Below are 19813 nucleotides of genomic sequence, written 5' to 3'. Positions count from 1 at the left end.
TTCAGGTACTTTATTGATGATAAAAATAGTAATTTAAATGTTATAACTAGCGAACATGTCAAGAGTGTTTAAGGTGTGTTTTAGTAACGTCTTGAGGAAGTTAGAGTTAAGTTTGAAGAGAGTAATATTAGCCCTGCTCGGTTGAAGTGAAGAATAGCGTCGTACTGAGAGTAGCTGCCATTTTATGTCGATTGTGAATGAACATGCGTGTTGTTAATAAGATATTTTGCTGTGTTATTTGTATAATGGGTTTTTCTGTTATGTAATGTGTTACTTTTGTGAAATGATTGAACTAAATGTTGACTTGAGAATACAACACCGTATCACTCTCGTGATTATTTCTCCCCTGTTTTCAGGGGCGTAACATTTTTGGAGGCTACGCTGAGATTGCTGCTCAGATGTCCAGTTTCCACACCCTGGTCGCTGAATTCCGAGCCAGCTAAATCTCCACATAACAACTCAGGCAGGCTGCAGTGAGGAAAGTGTTGCTGTTTGGGGGAAGTTGGAAGTTAGTGGTTAAGTACGTGTCAACTGATGCCATTGATCGACCATCAGAGACAGTAAGGACCATCTAATTCAGAGTCAACTCCTGCACAGTAAAAGTTCCTCCTGTTCTGTCAACATGACAAGCGCCTTGGAAGAAGTACAGGAAGAGGTAGTAGGAGAATTACACACCCTGACTAAAGACACATTACTATAGAATGTGATTTCCTTGAAATATCAGGCGAACAGAGAAGAGATGTTAAAGACAAATCCCGCATAGCATTAATGACTCGCATTATGATGTTCCTTGAGAGAGAGGAAGTCACAGAGTTAGAAGATGGCGGCATGTCGGAATTGTTGCTACTTAGAGACGAAATGACAGAGATGATCAGTGGCAGAGATAACAAAACAGGGCAAGTTGACCATGATATTGAACCAGCCGGAACACATCACAGAATAGAGGAACTGAGAACTGTAACCCCACAACAAGGGGCGGAAACTGAGCAGATTACTGCAGCCAAAGTCAGTGGTTCTCTGCGTCAGCCCCAACACCATGCCAATCTTCAGGGGAGCGTGCCGCTCTCACCCAATGCACAGCCCAGCTCATACTGGCGCAAAGAGTTTAAAATTTCTGGTCAGATAGGTGAACCGGGCCAAAAAGAAAAACTGATTTTTTCCAGCCTTGCCCATCAGATTGAAAAGGGACTTAACAGAGGATATCCTGAGGTAGAAATAGTAGATGCAGTAGTCAGGGCTATTTCTCCAGGCTCACAGCTACGCAGCTACTTGGACGGTAAACCCCAGCTAACTCTTCCCACACTTAGATGTATCCTGCGTTCCCACTTCCAAGAGAAGAGTGCAACAGAGCTTTACAAACAGCTAGCTTCAGAAGCACAGCATAGCAAGGAGACCCCTCAAAGCTTCCTGATGCGCGTTTTAGATTTGAGGCAAAAAGTACTGTTTGCATCCCAGGAGTCAGAATCAGGGCTTAAGTATGACCCTGCTCTAGTCCAGAGCATGTGTTTACACACAGTCCTTACGGGTCTCCAGAGTGACAGTATCAGGATAGACATGCAGCCTCTCCTGCTAGAGAGTGAAACATCAGATGAGGTTTTGCTAGAGAAGCTTAACATTGCTTGTGCTAATGAGAGAGAAAGACGAAACAAAAAGCGGTTTAATGCCCCACAGCCTGCTACAACTGTAAGTGTAGTCCAGTTAGAGGATATGCCATCTGCAAAGTGTCCTGTGAAGGAAGCCAAAGCTACGATACCCGCAGAACTGTTAACAGAGTTAGCTGAACTTAAGACAGGTGTAGCTTCTCTAAAAGGTCTCAGTGCAGAGATTGCTCAGATTAAGGAGACATTACAGCAGCCTATGTTTCAGTCACAGCCTTGTGCCTATGCCCCACCCCCAGTTAGGAGGCCAGATAGGGACCCCCAGCCACCTGTTTCCCAGCAGCAGTATTACAGCAACTACAGTCGGTCCCAAGCACTTGACCCTGCACAGCATCAATATGCACCTAACCGGTATACCAACCACTCTGCTCAAGCTCCAAGGAGGTGTTTTGTCTGCCAGCAGGCCAGAACAGATGCACGCTGCACACACTGCTTCCGATGTGGGAGTGGAGAACATTTTCAAGCTGGATGTAAAATCCGGGGAGCCAGACCATCAAGGGAGGCCCCTTTAAACGGAAACGGGTTACCGCTGAGGGACGAGTGTTAACCGTAGCTACCAAAAAGTCCCAGAAATGTGCAAATTGTGCCAGATAAGAGTCATTTGAGAACCTGAAACAATGTTCATTATGTAAAGAGACACTGTACTGTTCCAAAGTATGTCAAAACCAACATTGGACTAAACATAAGAAAAAATGCACTCACCTGAAAATTGACTCTACCAGTGAAAGGTTTTCCTGCACAGAGAAAAATGCCCACCCCTTACCATCCCTAGCTCAAGGTTGCCACCCCCGTAAGGTCACCTCGCTAGTCGGCAGACAGTGCCTTATTGAGTGTCACCTGAATCGCCACCACCTCCAAGCTCTATGGGACACAGGATCTCAGGTATCGGTCATTGATGAACGATGGAAAGAGGAATCTCTCCCAAACGCAAGGCTGAGAGATGTTTCAGAAATCCTGGACTCACCTGATGATCTAAGGTTGACAATGGATTGAAGCAGCAAATGGGACTGAAATGCCGTACCTGGGATGGATTGAAACAACTTTTCGTCTAGCCTCTGAAATTGACCAAACAAAGGAACTGATCATCCCAGTGCTGGTATTGAAAGGCTGTCACCTATCTCATCCCATCATAGGTTTCAATGTTATCGAGCACATCCTGACAATGACCGAAAAGACTAAACGATACAGTACAGTAAAAACAGCTTTCCCAAGCCTCAAAAGAAACAAGGTGAGAGCTTTTATACAGGCTGTTAGCGCAGAACAGACAGATGAATACGCAGTGAAAACCAAGAAAGAGAAGGTTGCTGTACCAAAACACAGTAGCATTCAGATTGAGTGCCGTGTAGCTTCCCAGCCTTTCAAAGATGACATGACAATGCTTTTCCAGCCAGACCTGAACCCGCAGTGGCCAGATGACCTTGAGTTCTTTGACACACTAGTCAGAGTCAGTAAAGGTGTTTTTCCAGTTATCCTGCTTGATGTCTCTAACCCCACTGACCACGACATTGCCCTGCTAGGACGCACAATAATCGGTACAGTACAAACCATTATGACTGTGTTACCTGCCCAAGTCTTTGAAAAAACTGTCACCTCAGCCACAGTGAATCACACCAGCGTTCGAACCCCATGTACTGCTACTGAACAGTGGGATCCACCAGTAGATTTAACTCACCTAACCGAAGAACAGAGAGAGGTTGTTAGGCAAATGCTTAGAGAAGAGTGTCACTCCTTCTCCAGATCAGACAATGACATTGGTTGCATTGAACGATTGAAAATGACTATTTCTCTAAAGGACTCTGAACCAGTAAAGCGCACATATATGTCAGTGCCCAGGCCACTGTATCAGGAGATGAAGGGTTACATTTATGACCTCATAGTCCAGGGCTGGGTTAGGAAGTCAAACTCTTCATATTCCTCACCTGTCGTGTGCGTTCGTAAGAAGGACGGGACCCTCCGGTTGTGTATAGATTACAGAGATCTGAACAGAAAGACACATCCCGACCGCCAGCCCATCCCTCGGGTCCAAGACATCATGGACAGTTTAGGTGGTAATTCCTGGTTCTCCCTCTTAGATCAGGGGAAAGCGTATCACCAGGGGTTCATCTCTGAAGAAAGCAGACCACTGACAGCATTTGTGACACCGTGGGGACTCTATGAGTGGATACGTATGCCATTCGGCCTCATGAACGCTCCTGCAGCTTTTCAGCGGTGTATGGAGGAGTGTTTGGAAGGGCTCCGGGATAACATCTGCATTCCTTATCTGGACGACACGCTAGTCTTCAGTAAAACATTCAACAGCCATGTGAATGATGTGCGAAAAGTTTTGCAGCGTCTCAGAGAGTATGGCATTAAACTCAAACCAAGTAAGTGTGATCTCTTTAAACCCCAGGTCCGTTATTTGGGCAGAATAGTGTCTGCAGAGGGCAGCCGAGTTGACCCAGCCGATTTTGAAGCAGTAAGAGCATTGAAAGAAATCAGACCAGGGACTGTGGGCCAGCTCAGAAAAATGCTTGGTTTACTCACGTACTACAGACAGTACATCAAAGACTTTTCTAGGAGTGCCAGCTGCCTGTATGACCTCCTGAAAGCAGATTCAGAGAAATTACCTGACCACCCACGGAAAACAAAAACAAAGAAAGTAAGTCATGTGGTGCCCTCAAACAAGCCAATCCTGTGGACTGACCAGCATCAACGGGCACTTGAACAGCTGATTGAGTGTTTGCTTCACCCACCAGTTTTAGGTTTCCCTGATTTCACTCAGCCATTTGTTGTACACACTGATGCGTCACACCAAGGCTTGGGAGCAGTTCTTTATCAAAAGCAAGAGGGGAAGCTTAGGGTCATTGCTTATGGCTCTCGAACTTTAACAGCAGCTGAGAAGAACTATCACTACCACTCGAGCAAGCTAGAATTTCTAGCTCTAAAATGGGCAATCACTGATAAGTTCCATGACTATTTGTACTATGCTCCCACCTTCACTGTATACAGCGATAACAACCCGCTCTGCTACATTCTGTCTACTGCAAACCGAACGCAACCACTTCCAGGTGGGTTGCAGACTTGGCTGATTTCCACTTTACAATAAAGTACAGGCCAGGCAGAGAGAACGGTGATGCAGATGCTTTGTCAAGGATGCCACTGGATGTAGAGTCACTGATGAGAGAATGTTCTGAGGAGCTTCCACCAGACACCATCGCCGCCACGATACAAGCAGTTGAGGTACAGAAAGAGGCTGTTGTACCTTGGTCATTTTCAGCTGCATCTATGTCAGTATCAGCTGAAGGTGAGACAACCACTGCAACAACCAGCTCGATCCCAAAAGATGGGATTAGAGAAGCACAAGAATCTGATCCAGTCATCCGTCCTGTGCTCAATTTCAAACTGTCAGGTTCCAAACCGCCAGTTAAAGAGCAAAAGAAATTCAGTCCAAAGACAAAATGCCTATTCAGAGAATGGGACAAATTGACAATAGACAGTGATGGCATTTTGTACAGAATCACTACAGCCCGCAAGCAGTTAGTTCTACCAGAGCAGTACAAAGGGAAAGTGATGGAAGAGTTGCACAATAACATGGGACACCAAGGTACTGACCGCACTGTATCACTAGTACGTGACCGCTTCTTCTGGCCATATATGCAATCTGACATCGAGCACTATGTGACTAAAAGGTGTAGCTGTGTCAAGCAGAAAAAGCCAGCCCATGCAACAAGAGCTCCTCTGACAAACATTATGACAACACAGCCATTTGAACTGGTATGTATAGACTTCCTTCATCTCGACAGATGCAAAGGGGGATATGAGTACATCCTCGTGATTGTTGATCATTTTACACGTTTCACTCAAGCCTACGCCACCACATCAAAGTCAGGTAAAACTGCTGCAAATCTCATCTTCAATGATTTTGCCCTGAAGTTTGGGTTCCCGTCCCGCATCCACCATGACCAAGGGGGAGAATTTGAAAATCAGTTGTTCCATCAGTTAAAGAAACTCAGTGGCATGGCGGGGTCCAGGACAACACCCTATCACCCGATGGGAAACGGTCAAGTGGAACGCATGAACAGAACATTGTTGCAGATGTTAAAGACACTAACCGAGACACAAAAGTCAAACTGGAAGGAGTCTCTGAACAAACTGGTTTATGCCTATAACTGCACCCGTTGCGAAGTGACTGGCTATTCACCATTTTATCTTCTGTTTGGGAGATCACCCAGGCTTCCAGTTGATATGCTCTTTGGATTGTGCACAGAGGCAGGTTCCAGTAACCAGCGAGAATACGTGGAGAACTGGAAACGAGGGATGAAGAAGCATACGCCATTGCAAATGAAAATGCTCAGAAAGCCGCTGAAAGAAGTAAGAAGTACTATGACACTAAAGTTAGGAGTTCCGTGCTACAGCCTGGCGAGCGAGTTCTGATTAAAAACCTGACACCAAGAGGAGGACCAGGAAAACTCCGTAACTATTGGGAAGATGAAATTCACACAGTGGTGAGACAAATGGGTTCAGACCTGCCGATTTATGAATTGAGACCAGAAAAGGGTAGGGGACGCTCCAGGGTCCTGCACAGAAATCTGCTCATGTCCTGTGACCACTTACCTTTTGAGACACAACCAGAAATGACCAAAGTGGACAAAAGTCAGAAAACGAGGAGACACCAGCCTGCATCACAGACTCTAGATTCTGATGAAGATAGTGGGGATGAATATGACCTTCATCATGAGCCGCTACAGGTTCCCACATCTCCTACAGTACCTGAGGAGAGGAATGCTGAACCAGCGAGAGAGTGGGAACACAGGCCCTCAACAGTGAAACAGACAGTTGCAGTGCCAGTCCCTGATACGCTACCAGCACAGCCTCTTGTTGAAAAGCGGCTGGAGGAGACAACAACAGTTAAAGACCTGCCTGCTGAAAATTTGCCTGATGATCGTCCACCAAGTGCCTTTCCTTCATATACTGATGCTTCCGAACCTGAGGAACCAGCCTACCAGCTGCCACAAAGAGAGAGACACCCTCCAAGACGTATCACCTATGATCATCTTGGTATCCCTTCCTGCTACAGTATACAGCCACAGCCACAGTTGTTCCCTGTCTACTCTGCACCAGGACTGGTTCCATGGCTGCCATCACTACAGCAATGTTACTTTCAGCCACCTTACATGTATGGGCTTCAGCAAACATGAGGCTACAGAGTTGACATGTTTGACCATGGACTACTGTCAGATTTCACAGACTGTCAAAAGAGACAATTTACAGACTATGCATATAGATCATTCAAATTGATGGACTGTTGATCAATAGTATGAGAAAATACTGCTTATGTTATATAGCTGGTCAACAGATATGGACTGTGAATATAACTTGTTAGTTATATTTGAACTGTGACCCGTGACTTCTGCTCAAGTACTACCTTACAGAAGAGGATTTTCTAGGTCCAGTGCATACGAACTGTTGAAGAAGACAATGTTGGTAATGTTGGGACAACATTTATTTTGTCGGGGAGAGTGTGACAGGTTAAAGGACATATTCATAGCCTGTTATACATTGAAAAGTATTAGTAAGTTCATAGTATGTGAGGATCTTAAAACATCTTAAGGTTAAAAAGATGCATTCAGTATTAGTTGATAGAGATTGATAACATTCATATAATTGTGTTAAAGTTCAAATCTGTCAAAGGGTACGAATTGTGAGAGTAATGTGTAAACGTTATATTGATTACTTTATTTTGTGGTGCCTAAAAGTGTTAATCTGTGATCTACGAAATGCTCTTAAACTAATGAGCCGGAGATCGATTGCTCTGGTCTCCACGCATATTCCTGGGGAAATTCGCGGTCTTTTCTCATTGAACTAAATGTTGACTTGAGAATACAACACCGTATCACTCTCGTGATTATTTCTCCCCTGTTTTCAGGGGCGTAACACGTGGTCCCATGGTGTTTGTACTGTTTGTACAGATGAACGTGGTACCTTCAGGCACAATTTTCCAAGCTCTTTAAAGGCACTGTCAACTTAGTGTATGTAAACTTCTGACCCACTGGAATTGTGATACAGTGAATTATAAGTGAAATAATCTGTCTGTAAACAATTGTTGGAAAATGACGTGTGTCATGCACAAAGTAGATGTCTTAACCGACTTGCCAAAACTATAGTTGGTTAACAAGAAATTTGTGGCGTGGTTGAAAAACTAATTTTAATGACTCCAACCTACGTGTATGTAAACCTCAGACTTCAACTGTATGTGGTGGTTGGTGTCAGACTTACGTGCAGCATGAGTTTGGGGTCAGCGTGGATGAGTTTGACCAGAGCGAGGAGGAGGCACTTGTAGCTAGCTGCGTGTATCCAGGTCTGTGGTTTTCTCTTTGAACTTAAGGCTGGTGGTCATTTCATCTTTAAATGACAGAGTCTGTCAGAGAGAGAAGTTGTAAATTTAGGTGTAGCTAATACATACTTTTCCTAAGAGGTTCGCTTACACAGGAAAACAAAAGGTGTTTCAAACGATTGGTGTGAAAGTGAGTGTGAATGTGTGTGTAGTCCCTTTCTCACCGGCGTCATGCGTAGTGGGGCATGTGTGTGAAGGCCTTGCATCACTCGGCTCAGAGTGTCTGAGAACATTAGTCGCAGCTCTCCAGAGTAGCAGGACACTGCATCAATCTTAGGCCACCAGTCCAGATCAGACTAAAGGATGAAGAGGATAGCCTCCAGTATTTATGCTGCAGTAGTTTGTGTTGGGGGGGCTAGGGTCAGTTTGTTATATCTGGAGTACTTCTCCTGTCCTATTCGGTGTCCTGTGTGAATCTAAGTGTGCGTTCTCTAATTCTCTCCTTTTTCTTTCTCTCTCTCTCGGAGGACCTGAGCCCTAGGACCATGCCCCAGGACTACCTGACATGATGGCTCCTTGCTGTCCCCAGTCCACCTGGCCATGCTGCTGCTCCAGTTTCAACTGTTCTGCCTTACTATTATTTGACCATGCTGGTCATTTACGAACTTTTGAACATCTTGGCCATGTTCTGTTATAATCTCCACCCGGCACAGCCAGAAGAGGACTGGCCACCCCACATAGCCTGGTTCCTCTCTAGGTTTCTTCCTAGGTTTTGGCCTTTCTAGGGAGTTTTTCCTAGACACCGTGCTTCTACACCTGATTTGCTTGCTGTTTGGGGTTTTAGGCTGGGTTTCTGTACAGCACTTTGAGATATCAGCTGATGTACGAAGGGCTATATAAATAAAATTTGATTGATTGATTGAAGATCATTAATATTGCACTGCTGTGGGAAAGGCCAATGAGAACAGCACTGTCCTATCAAATGTACTTCGACTGAACTTGGTAGGAAGTAGTAGTGGAGACGGTACAAACTTACATTGGTGATGATTCTGTGCAGGGAGTTGACCAGGACAAAGTGAAAGGTAGAGGGGGAGGCGGAGGCCAAACAGACCTGAAGAGATTGTCTTTATTAATGTTTCGTCAAAAAAGCCGCTTTGACACCGAGGTATCATTCAGACATGGTCTGCACATTTTCTGCCAATGCGCTGAGCAGACTGACTGACCTTTAAGTGCTGATTGTTGTGAGGGTTGATACGGAAACAGGAGACGAAGCAGTCGATCATGAGGTCCACGTCTGCGTTCTGGCTGCCTGCCCCGCGAGAGAAGGACTTGGTGGGGTTGAAGAGCAGGGCCTGATGGGATAGATAAGTGTCTGTATGTGACCGTCTGCAATATTCCAAATGAACCAATTAACCCTTACGCAAGGGGCTTTGTGAAGGTCTGAAAGGATTGGATAGGTATTAGCAAAATGGTCATAGCTCCATAGCGGTAGCACTAGCACAAAAGTTGCACTATAAAAGTCTAAGGGGTAGCCATAGGCATATCAAACTGAAAACGTTTTCACAAAAACCTAGTGTTGAATAAACATGAAGGAGTTGAAGTGTTTCCATTATCCATTTAGGCAAATTGCACATGAATAAAATGGCGACAGCCTGGATTCCCTCCCAGCCATCTGTCTCATGTCTCAGGTAGCCCACAAAGGCCAGCATGGATAGAGCGCAAGAATTTACTAATCTGCCATAGTCTAATAATTCCTATGTGCCAATTTATTGTCATGGTGAACCTTGCACTGCAGTTGATCTGAAATAATGGGATAGTAAAACTTGCATAGTGCTCTGCGTACCGTCAACACTATTCGGCAATCAACATTTATTTGAAAAACATTGCTTCTATCATCATTTGTAGCAATAAAGAAAGTTTTAAAAAATGGTGTCAATCTTTAGAGCATTTTTCCTATAGCTGCCATTTCATTACACATTTCAATGTTTTTTCCAATAAATCTGCATCAATGGAAACCTGCATCAATGGAAACCTGCAACCTGTCATGTCCTCAAAGTGGAAAATTGTATTTTAAACATTTCACCAGCAGCCAAGAGGTGGCAGTAGTGAATACCATGAATAATACACTACATGTTCAATGGTATGTGGACACCTGCTCGTCAAACATCCCATTCTAAAATCATGGGCATTAATAAGGAGTTGGTCCCCCTTTGCTACAATAACAGCCTCCACTCTACTGGGAAGGCTTTCCACTAGATGTTCAAACACTGCTGCGGAAACTTGATTCCATTCAGCTGCAAGAGCATTAGTGAGGTTGGGCACTGATGTTGTGCGATTAGGCCTGGCGCGCAGTCGGCGTTCCAATTCATCCCAAAGGTGTTCGATGGGGTTGAGGTCAGGGCTCTGTGCAGGCCAGTCAAGATCTACCACACCGGTCTCAACAAACCATTTCTGTATGGACCTTGCTTTGTGCATGGGGGCATTGTCATGCTGAAACAGGAAAGGGCCTTCTCCAAACTGTTGCCACAAAGTTGTAAGCACAGAATCGCCTAGAATGTCATTGTAAGCTGTAGAGTTTAGATTTCCCTTCACTGGAACTAAGGGGCCTAGCCTGAACCATGAAAAACAGCCACAGACCATTGTTCCTCCTCCACCAAACTGTACACTTGACACTACGCATTGGGGCAGGTAGCATTTTCCTGGCATCCACATGCAGATTTGTCAGTCGGACTGCCAGATGGTGAACCGTGATTCATCACTCCAGAGAACACGTTTCCACTGCTCCAGAGTCCAATGGTGATGAGCTTTACACCACTTCAGCCGACGCTTGCCAGTGTGCATGGTGATCTTAGGCTTGTGTGCGTCTGCTCGGCCCAACATCAGTTTTTGTGCTGACGTTGCTTCCAGAGGCAGTTTGGAACTCGGTAGTGAGTATTGCAACCAAAAACAGGCAAGTACACTACGCACTTCAGCACTCAGTGGTCCCATTCTGTGAGCTTGTGGCCCATCACTTCACGGCTCACCGGTCAGCAACTGGTGTGGCTGAAATAGCCAAAACCACTCATTTGAAGGGGTGTCCACATACCTTTGGCCATGTAGTATATAATAATACACCAACTTCATAAACACAAAACAGCAGCACTGAATATAGATATATTGGTGCACAAACCTTTTCCAAACTGTTAATGACGGCAAGTTGGGCAGGTTTCTTCAGGGCTTTGAATTTTAATACCGTTTCTGAGAGGATGTAGTAAAAAGTAATAGAGTATTAGCAAAAAACTATTTAAAAACGAGTATGACAAACAAGGAATTGAGTGAGTGTGTAGCTACCTTGGAGCAGTCTTTTAAGTTTGGAGCAGTCCACGTTGATGTACTGCATGAGCTCTATATTGTGCACATCCACAGTGTCTTCTGAGCAGACTGTCAGCTCCTGCAACCTGAGGGAGAACACAATGGATAAGGACTCTCAGACACTGCCATAGAACAAGTTCGTCCAGTCAAACATGACATGCAGAGATATAATTCTACCAGTTTCTCAGGAGAAAGGAGGGAAAGAAGAGGGGGTGGAAGAGAGGGAAAAGAGGACAGCCTTGTAGAGGCTGTAACCCTGTGGCACCCCCATAGAGACTGCCAGAGTTCCGGACAATGGGCCCTCCGATTTGACACACTGAACTCTGAGAAGTAGTTGGCGAAACAGGCAAGGCGGTCATTTGAGAAACCAAGGCTATTGAATCTGCCGATAAGAATACAGTGATTGACAGAGTCGAAAGCCTTGGCCAGGTCGATGAAGACGGCTGCACAGTATTGTCTCTTATTGATGGCGGTTATGATACCGTTTAGGACGTTGGGTGCACCTCAGCCACGCTCTCGACCAGCTCAGAAACCGGATTGCATAGCGGAGAAGGTACGGTGGGATTCGAAATGGTCGGTGATCTGTTTGTTCACTTGGCTTTCGAAGACTTTAGAAAGGCATGGATATAGGTCTATAACAGTTTGGGTCTAGAGTGTCTTCCCCTTTGAAGAGGGGGATGACAGCAGTCACTTTCCAATATTGAGGAATCTCAGATGATACGAAAGAGGTTGAAGTTTGAGGTTGGCGGCGGATACTTTTCGGAATAAAGGGTCCAGATTGTCCAGCCCAGCTGATTTGTAGGGGGAAAAAATCATAATTGGTCGACCTCTACTTATAACTGGAACCTCCATCAGAGCTAGTTAGCTACGAGCTATTTTGCAGCTCTTTCAGAACATCAGCCGTCTGGATTTGGGTGAAGGAGAAGCGAGGGGTTTGGGCCAGTTCCTGCGGGGGGTGCAGAGCTGTTGGCTAGGGTAGCCAGGTGGAAAGTATGGCCAGCCGTAGAGAAATGCTTATTGAAATTCTCGATTATCGTGGATTTATCAGTGGTGACAGTGTTTCCTAGCCTCAGTGCAGTGGGCAGCTGGGAGGAGGTGCTCTTATTCTCCATGGACTTTACAGTGTCCCAAAACGTTTTGGAACTAGCCTAACTAACCAACTGTGTGAGTATTTTGGTTCCTGATTTCCCTGAAAAGTTGCATATCGCGCGGACTATCCGATGCCAGTGCAGGACGCCACAGGATGTTTTTGTGCTGGTCAAGGGCAGTCAAGTCTGGAGTGAACTAATGGCTATAGCTGTCATTAGTTATAAATTTGAAAGGGGCATGCTTATTTAAGATGACTACCTCTACTGACGGGACAAGTCGTGATGGATCGGCGGGGCTCCGTGTCGACAAAGGGTCCAGGCCAATTGGCAAGAGTATTGTAGTTGGTGTACTTCGTTTACTAGCCGGGAGATGGGCCTAGCTCGAGGCTAACTGGTGCATGCTTCTGGACAATAGTTACTCGGTAGCAGCTAGCTAGCTGCAATGATCCAGTGTAATGGTCCAGAGCTTGCGGCAGGATTCCGGTGATATCGTGGAGGAAAAAAAAGCAGTCCAATATGCTCAGGGCTGATATCACGCTGTGCAAACTGGCAGGTATTATATGGGCTAAAGTGGCTGGTGTCTGAGCTATAGGTAAAGACCGCTAGCAGTGGCTAACAATGACTAAATAGCTCGTAGCTAACTAGCTCTGATGGAGGTTCCAGTTATAAGTAGAGGTCGACCAATTATGATTTTTAAACGCCGATACCGATTAAATCAGACGATTTTTATTGATTTATTTGTAATAATGACAATTACAACAATACTGAATGAACACTTATATTAACTTAATATAATACATCAATAAAAATCCATTTAGCCTCAAATAAATAATGAAACATGTTCAATTTGGTTTAAATAACGCAAAAACAAAGTGTTGGAGAAGTAAAAGTGCAATATGTGCCATGTAAAAAAAGCTAACATTTAAGTTCCTTGCTCAGAACATGAGAACATATGAAAGCTGGTGGTTCCTTTTAACATGAGTCTTCAATATTCCAAGGTAAGAGGTTTTAGGTTGAAGTTAATATAGTATTTATTGGACTATTTCTCTCTATACCATTTGTATTTCATATACCTTTGACTATTTGATGTTTTTATAGGCACTATAGTATTGCCAGTGTAACAGTATAGCTTCCGTTCCTCTCCCCTACCTGGGCTCGAACCAGGAACACATTGACAACAGCCACACTCGAAGCAGCGTTACCCATCGGTCCACAAAAGCCACGGCCCTTGCAGAGCAAGGGGAATAACTACTCCAAGTCTCAGAGCGAGTGACTTTTGAAACACTATTAGCGCGCACCCCGCTAACTAGCTAGCAATTTCACCTCGGTTACACCAGCCATTAGGCTGATAGGCTTGAAGTCAGAAACAGCGCTGTGCTTGCGAAGAGCTGCTGGCAAAACGCACGAAAGTGCTGTTTGAATGAATGCTTATGAGCCTGCTGCTACCTACCATTGCTCAGTCAGACTGCTCTATCAAATCATAGACTTAGTTATAACACAATAATACACAGAAATACGAGCCTTAGGTCATTAATATGGTCGATTCCGGAAACTATCATCTCGAAAACAAGACGTTTATTCTTTCAGTGAAATACGGAACGGTTCCGTATTTTATCTAACGGGTGGCATCCATACGTCTAAATATTCTTGTTACATTGCACAACCTTCAATGTTATGTCATAATTACGTACAATTCTGGCAAATTAGTTCGCAATGAGCCAGGTTGCCCAAACTGTTGCATATACCCTGACTCTGCGTGCAATGAACACAAGAGAAGTGACACAATTTCACCTGGTTAATATTGCCTGCGAACCTGGATTTATTTTAGCTAAATATGCAGGTTTAAAAATATATACTTCTGTGTATTGATTTTAAGAAAGGCATCGTGTTTATGGTTAGGCACAGTCGTCAACGATTGTGCATTTTCGCAAATGCGCTTTTGTAAAATCATCCCCCAGCGTGATTATGATTTATTGTTTTTTATAAGATAAGTTTAATGCTAGCTAGCGACTTACCTTGGCTTCTACTGCAGTTGTGGAGTGCAACGATTGGATCCCCGTGCTGACGAGGTGAAAATCTGTCGTTCTGCCCCTGAACAAGGCAATTAACCAACCGTTCCTACGCCGTCATTGAAAATAAGAATGTGTTCTTAACTGACTTCTCTAGTTAAATAAAGGTATAAAATGTTTCATTAGAAATCAAATTGGCGCCCAAAAATACCGATTTCGGATTGTTATGAAAACTTGAAATCGGCCCTAATTAAATCGGCCATTCTAGTTATAAGGTTAAAAAAAAATAGCAGATCCGTACCACATTGAGTGAGGCGGGTTGCAGGAAGGTATATTTAATTTGAAAATGGAAAAAAAGAGATTCAATTATTTCAATGTATTCAAAAAATAAATTAATATTTACACGGGACAAAAACAAACACATCTGGGATCTTGTATGCAGAGCACATCAAGCTTGGAATGTCAATGAGCCATAAGCAGCAGCACAGTTGAGAAGTGAGCTTTTCTGAATGGAGCACTCCTCCTTGATGTGGCTCTGGCTCTCCTTCAGGCCCCGGCATAGTCGTGGGGCAACAGAGCCAGGATGTTGTTAGCCTCGATTTCCACTTCCAGACTTCTCCAACAGCCCAGTGATGAACAAGGCTTGGGAGCATGGTAAATAGAGACTACACTGTTGTAGGCCTAATCATGGTTGAGGAAACAGTTAGGTTCAGACATGCATCCATTCTAAGGAAGAGCCTCATGGCCTAGGACTGCTTACTAGCTGGATCCTGTCTACCACTGGGGCCCCTCAGGGAGAAACTTTGGCCTGGGAATGAAAGTCCCAAGATAGGGGGTAGGAGAATAGTCAGGCTTCTGAACCTCAGCCCACAGTCCAATCCCTGCTTCATATCTTTCTGGGCTGATGCTGTGATGACTAATGACTCGTACATCACATTGGCATCCACCAACCTCTCTCTTCCTCGCTGTGGTAGCTTTTTGACATACATTTTTTTGGTTGTAATGCAGGATTCTGAAGTTGCATACAACTGTGATTTAGACGTATTGTTCAGAATACTTTCATTGTTTCTGGACACTGGGTAGGTTTTTGGGCAAAATAAGCAAGGTTCACACAGAAACTATGATTCTGACTATGAAATCCACCCTGATAAAGCCAACACATGCAATCCTATGACTTAGAGGCTTCTAAATGGTCTTAACAACACGAGGCGGATGTAATCCCTTATTACACTTTCATCAAACTGTAATAATCCGAGCAGAGCTGCTAAGCCGGAGTACAATCACCATCTGAGTACAATCACCACTCTGTGCTACAGAATCCCTCCGTAGCCTCTGAAACCCGAGGCCCAGATCCTACCCAAACTGCACAAAAAGTGCTGATATTCCATTTCAAAAGTCTGTACTGGAGTTGAGGGCAGTTGCACAGTGTGCCATGGCACTTAAGCATGTTTAGGTTAAATACAAACCACTGCATAGCGCAAACCCTTTTCAAGTTCATTTGTAGAACAGCTTTCACACAAAGGAGTTTAAAGAAGGTGACGAGTTTCTGGCAGCACTGCTTGCACTGCAGCAAGAACCATTTGTTTCAGTCCCTTTGGAGGTGGTCTTTGACAACCAAAACAGACAAAGCTTAGTTTGGATAAAATTGAGACCCAGAGCTGATTTACAGACATACCAGCTCTCAAGCAACAACAAACTCTCCATCAAGTCAGCTGGAGCATTTTAAAATGTTGATCTTACAATTTGATAATGTTGACTGATAATGACTTCTGATGAGATATAGTTAGGGGCAACAGACAGTGTAAAAACTATTGATGGACTGGCTAGACTACATAACCCAATGTTTCACACATTCAACCTCAAGGTCATTAGTGGAATCTTTGGCACCCTTAAAGGGATACTGTAGCAGTACTGTACAGTAGTAGTATATGCCACTGCCTGTTCACACCGCTATCATCCAAAAGGCGAGGTCAGTACAGGTGATTTAAAGCTGGGACAGAGAGATTGAAAAACAGCTTCTATCTCAAGGCCATCAGACTGTTAAATAGCCATCACTAACTCAGAGAGGCTGCTGCCTACACTGAGACGCAATCACTGGATACTTTAATAAATGGATCACTAGTCACTTAAAATAATGTTACTTTAATGATGTTTACATATCTTGCATTGCTCACGTCACATGTACATACGGTATTTTATACCATCTACTGCACCTTGCCTATGCCGCACGGCCATCGCTCATCCATATACTTATATGTACATATTCTCATTCACCCCTTTAGATGTGTGTGCATTAGGTAGTTGTTGGGGAATTGTTAGATTACTTGTTAGATATTACTGCACTGTCAGAACCAGAAGCATTTCGCTACACTCGCATTAACATCTGCTAACCATGTGTATGTGACCAATAAAATTTGATTCGGTGTACCTGTAGCCTTCAGTCATTGTACAAATGCTAGTCAGCATTGGCTATCATCATTACCTCTTAACTTCATACACACTGCATGCAGAGATCTAAACAATTGTATCTGTAAAGAATTGCTATTTCTTATGCAAGTGACCAGCCTACTGCTATTACATTGCTATAACTGAGACAACGTATTTTCACAGTGAAACATGTTAGGTCCCATACAGGATAGCTTCCACACCCACACACACACATACACACACTAACTGCCGAGGACACACAGATAAGACATACACCCACACATTGGGAGGAAGAGACACAGCCTTGACTTGCAGACACAAGCACACACACACAATCTCCTTCCTAGCCGAACATTGTGTGACTGAGAACAGCCCGACGAGACCCGGAGGAACGACGGACGGCTCAACAGGACCAATCCAAGAAGACAACACCTCAACTGTGGCCAACCAAAAGACCGTGACTTCCAGACTCAACCTACTTTCTGTACTGTACATAACATGCTTGCAATCTGTTATCGGGGCTTCTTTCTGCTGGTTCCTTGTGAGCCAAATGAATGAGCCCGTATACGTTGTACCAGATATCTTTACTCTGAATAAACTGTCGCTTGTCATTGAATTGACCACCTTGTCCGAATCGATCCTTGACCGACTCGCCCTATCTACATATTACATTATCAACAAAAATGGTAGCAAGAGGATGGTTAACTAACGACCCAGTCCAGAGTGGTTGATGTGGGTGTGGGGGGGCGAGTTGGTGGAAGAACGGTTCGCGGAGGACAGGTGAAGACATTCGGGGGGAGGACAACAATTCTGCTCAACTCGGGAAACTGATCACAAGGGTCGACCTTAAACAAGGTAAGCAAAACCTGTTAAATCAAACTTTGCATATTGTCGTATAGTGTATCCAAATTTTGATCAGTATGACCGAGTGAGTATGAATTCTTGACTAAATTTATATACACGAATGACAAGTTAACGATAGTGATGTAAAAATATGTGGTATTAAATCTATCCATTAAACCCGGTAGCGGCCGGTCTGTCTATAATACAGTAGGGGATAGATTTAATTTGTATTTCTATTGTGTACATCTATCCATTAACCCCGGTAGCGGCCGGTCTGTCTATAATACAGTAGGGGATAGATTAAATCATTTTATTCCACGGAAGAGCTGTGTGCCCCGTGTGTCATTTTATTCCACGGAAGAGCTGTGTGCCCCGTGTGTATTCCACGGAAGAGCTGTGTGCCCCGTGTGTCCTGTTGTAAATTAAATCATTTTATTCCACGGAAGAGCTGTGTGCCCCGTGTGTATTCCACGGAAGAGCTGTGTGCCCCGTGTGTCCTGTTGTAAATTAAATCATTTTATTCCACGGAAGAGCTGTGTGCCCCGTGTGTATTCCACGGAAGAGCTGTGTGCCCCGTGTGTCCTGTTGTAAATTAAATCATTTTATTCCACGGAAGAGCTGTGTGCCCCGTGTGTCCTGTTGTAAATTAAATCATTTTATTCCACGGAAGAGCTGTGTGCCCCGTGTGTATTCCACGGAAGAGCTGTGTGCCCCGTGTGTCCTGTTGTAAATTAAATCATTTTATTCCACGGAAGAGCTGTGTGCCCCGTGTGTCCTGTTGACGCGTTGTGTACGGTCAAGGAGGTAAATTAAATCATTTTATTCCACGGAGGAGCTGTGTGTCCCGTGTGTAAACATGAATAGGTAACCAGTTTTGTACTACTGCCGCGTGCCCTGTTTTGGGTTTTAGATACGTTTGATATATTTACTAAAACATACAATACATGACAAATGATGACCCCGACGTGATCTGGTAAAAGGACATCGCTGGACATTGGTGTGCCAGCCGATTGGCCAGTACTGTTGTCGGACGGTGTGTCTCACAAATCCTGACCGGTCAACTAAAAAGGGTAAGCAGACACCTGTTGTGAAAAACTAAAGTTCTGCACATTGGAGTTATCCAAATTTAGTTTTGTGAGACACCTGTTTGATATAAGTTACTAAATTTAAACTATTATGATGTGTGAGATTGGAAAATAGTTGAGAAAGTAATATCTCCATTAGCAACTGCAATTTTATTATTGATAAACCATACTTAATGGTGCATTGTGTATGGGATGTACTAGTATGCCTGGTTGGTAGGTGGTAACAGAGATCACTTACCACATGTATGAACGATGGGTAACGGGTGGCCACCAAAGCTTGAATGGATAGTCTGGGACTACATGTATGAGTGGTGAGTAACGAGTGATCACCAAAGTGCGAATAGAAAGTCATATGATGCGAACGTGATGTATTAGGCAGGGCCAAGTGTGAATGACGGATATTTAAATTGATTACTCGGACTTGAGACCGATTTAGCCTTCGGGAAAGGGTCTCTCTAAGGTCCTAACAAAGCATAAGTGTGTGTGAAGTACATTGGGTAGTGAAGTAAAGGTAATAATCCGGGGGACACTAGACTTCTTAATACCCTAGGGGACCCACAGTGCATAATTGAGTTCTTACTTTAGACCTAATTGGGGGCCGAGTGGAGGAGACTGGGTGAGAAGCATGGACAGAAGGTGGGGCTATTGCATCTCCTACTGGTCTGCTTGCATGGGAGAATGAAGATTTGTGTGTGTATGGTGTAAATTGAAGTTTACTGGCGTAAATGAAGATTTGTGAGACTCAAATTGTGTGCATGAAATACGCTTGATATTCAGTCGGGGACTAATATCGGTATGAATGAGGTCGGGGACCAAGCGAGTGTGGTACATTAGGTATTTCAGTTGGAGCTGGTACCGGTGAGAATGTTGAAAAAGTCGCAGGCTTGCTGATGAGAGTAATATCATAGAATATTGAGGGGGTGTGCATGACTGTTGGAAAAGGTGTTAAACTCTATTAACGTACAATTCTGTGCGTAGAGTTATATTATGAGGTTTGAACTATACTAATATTGTGGAATTACATAATCAACATCTGAAC

General features: G+C 44.2%; 2 protein-coding genes across 5 annotated transcripts in view; both read right to left on the bottom strand.

Annotated features, from left to right (window-relative positions):
- The window catches only part of LOC127908715 (neurofibromin-like), a 72223-nt gene that overhangs the window by 3637 nt on the left and 48773 nt on the right, over positions 1–19813 (bottom strand). The gene's annotated exons all lie outside the window — the stretch shown is intronic.
- The window catches only part of LOC127908721 (neurofibromin-like), a 72376-nt gene that overhangs the window by 47368 nt on the left and 5195 nt on the right, over positions 1–19813 (bottom strand). The window contains exon 1 of one of the 4 annotated variants that reach the window (XM_052467867.1): positions 14426–14462. The exons of 1 other annotated variant lie outside the window; for it this stretch is intronic. The gene's annotated coding sequence lies outside the window, so the exon portion shown is untranslated. Of the gene's footprint in view, positions 1–7913; positions 7953–11140; positions 11215–14425; positions 14463–19813 lie in introns of those variants that run through there. 2 more of the 4 variants (XM_052467864.1, XM_052467865.1) reach the window with 2 other exon arrangements.

Source organism: Oncorhynchus keta, chromosome 18 (genome assembly GCF_023373465.1).
Source record: "Oncorhynchus keta strain PuntledgeMale-10-30-2019 chromosome 18, Oket_V2, whole genome shotgun sequence".
In the NCBI taxonomy this organism is placed as follows: Eukaryota; Metazoa; Chordata; class Actinopteri; order Salmoniformes; family Salmonidae; genus Oncorhynchus; species Oncorhynchus keta.
Note: the sequence above shows the minus strand (reverse complement) of the source record. Positions and strands in the feature narration are given on the sequence as shown.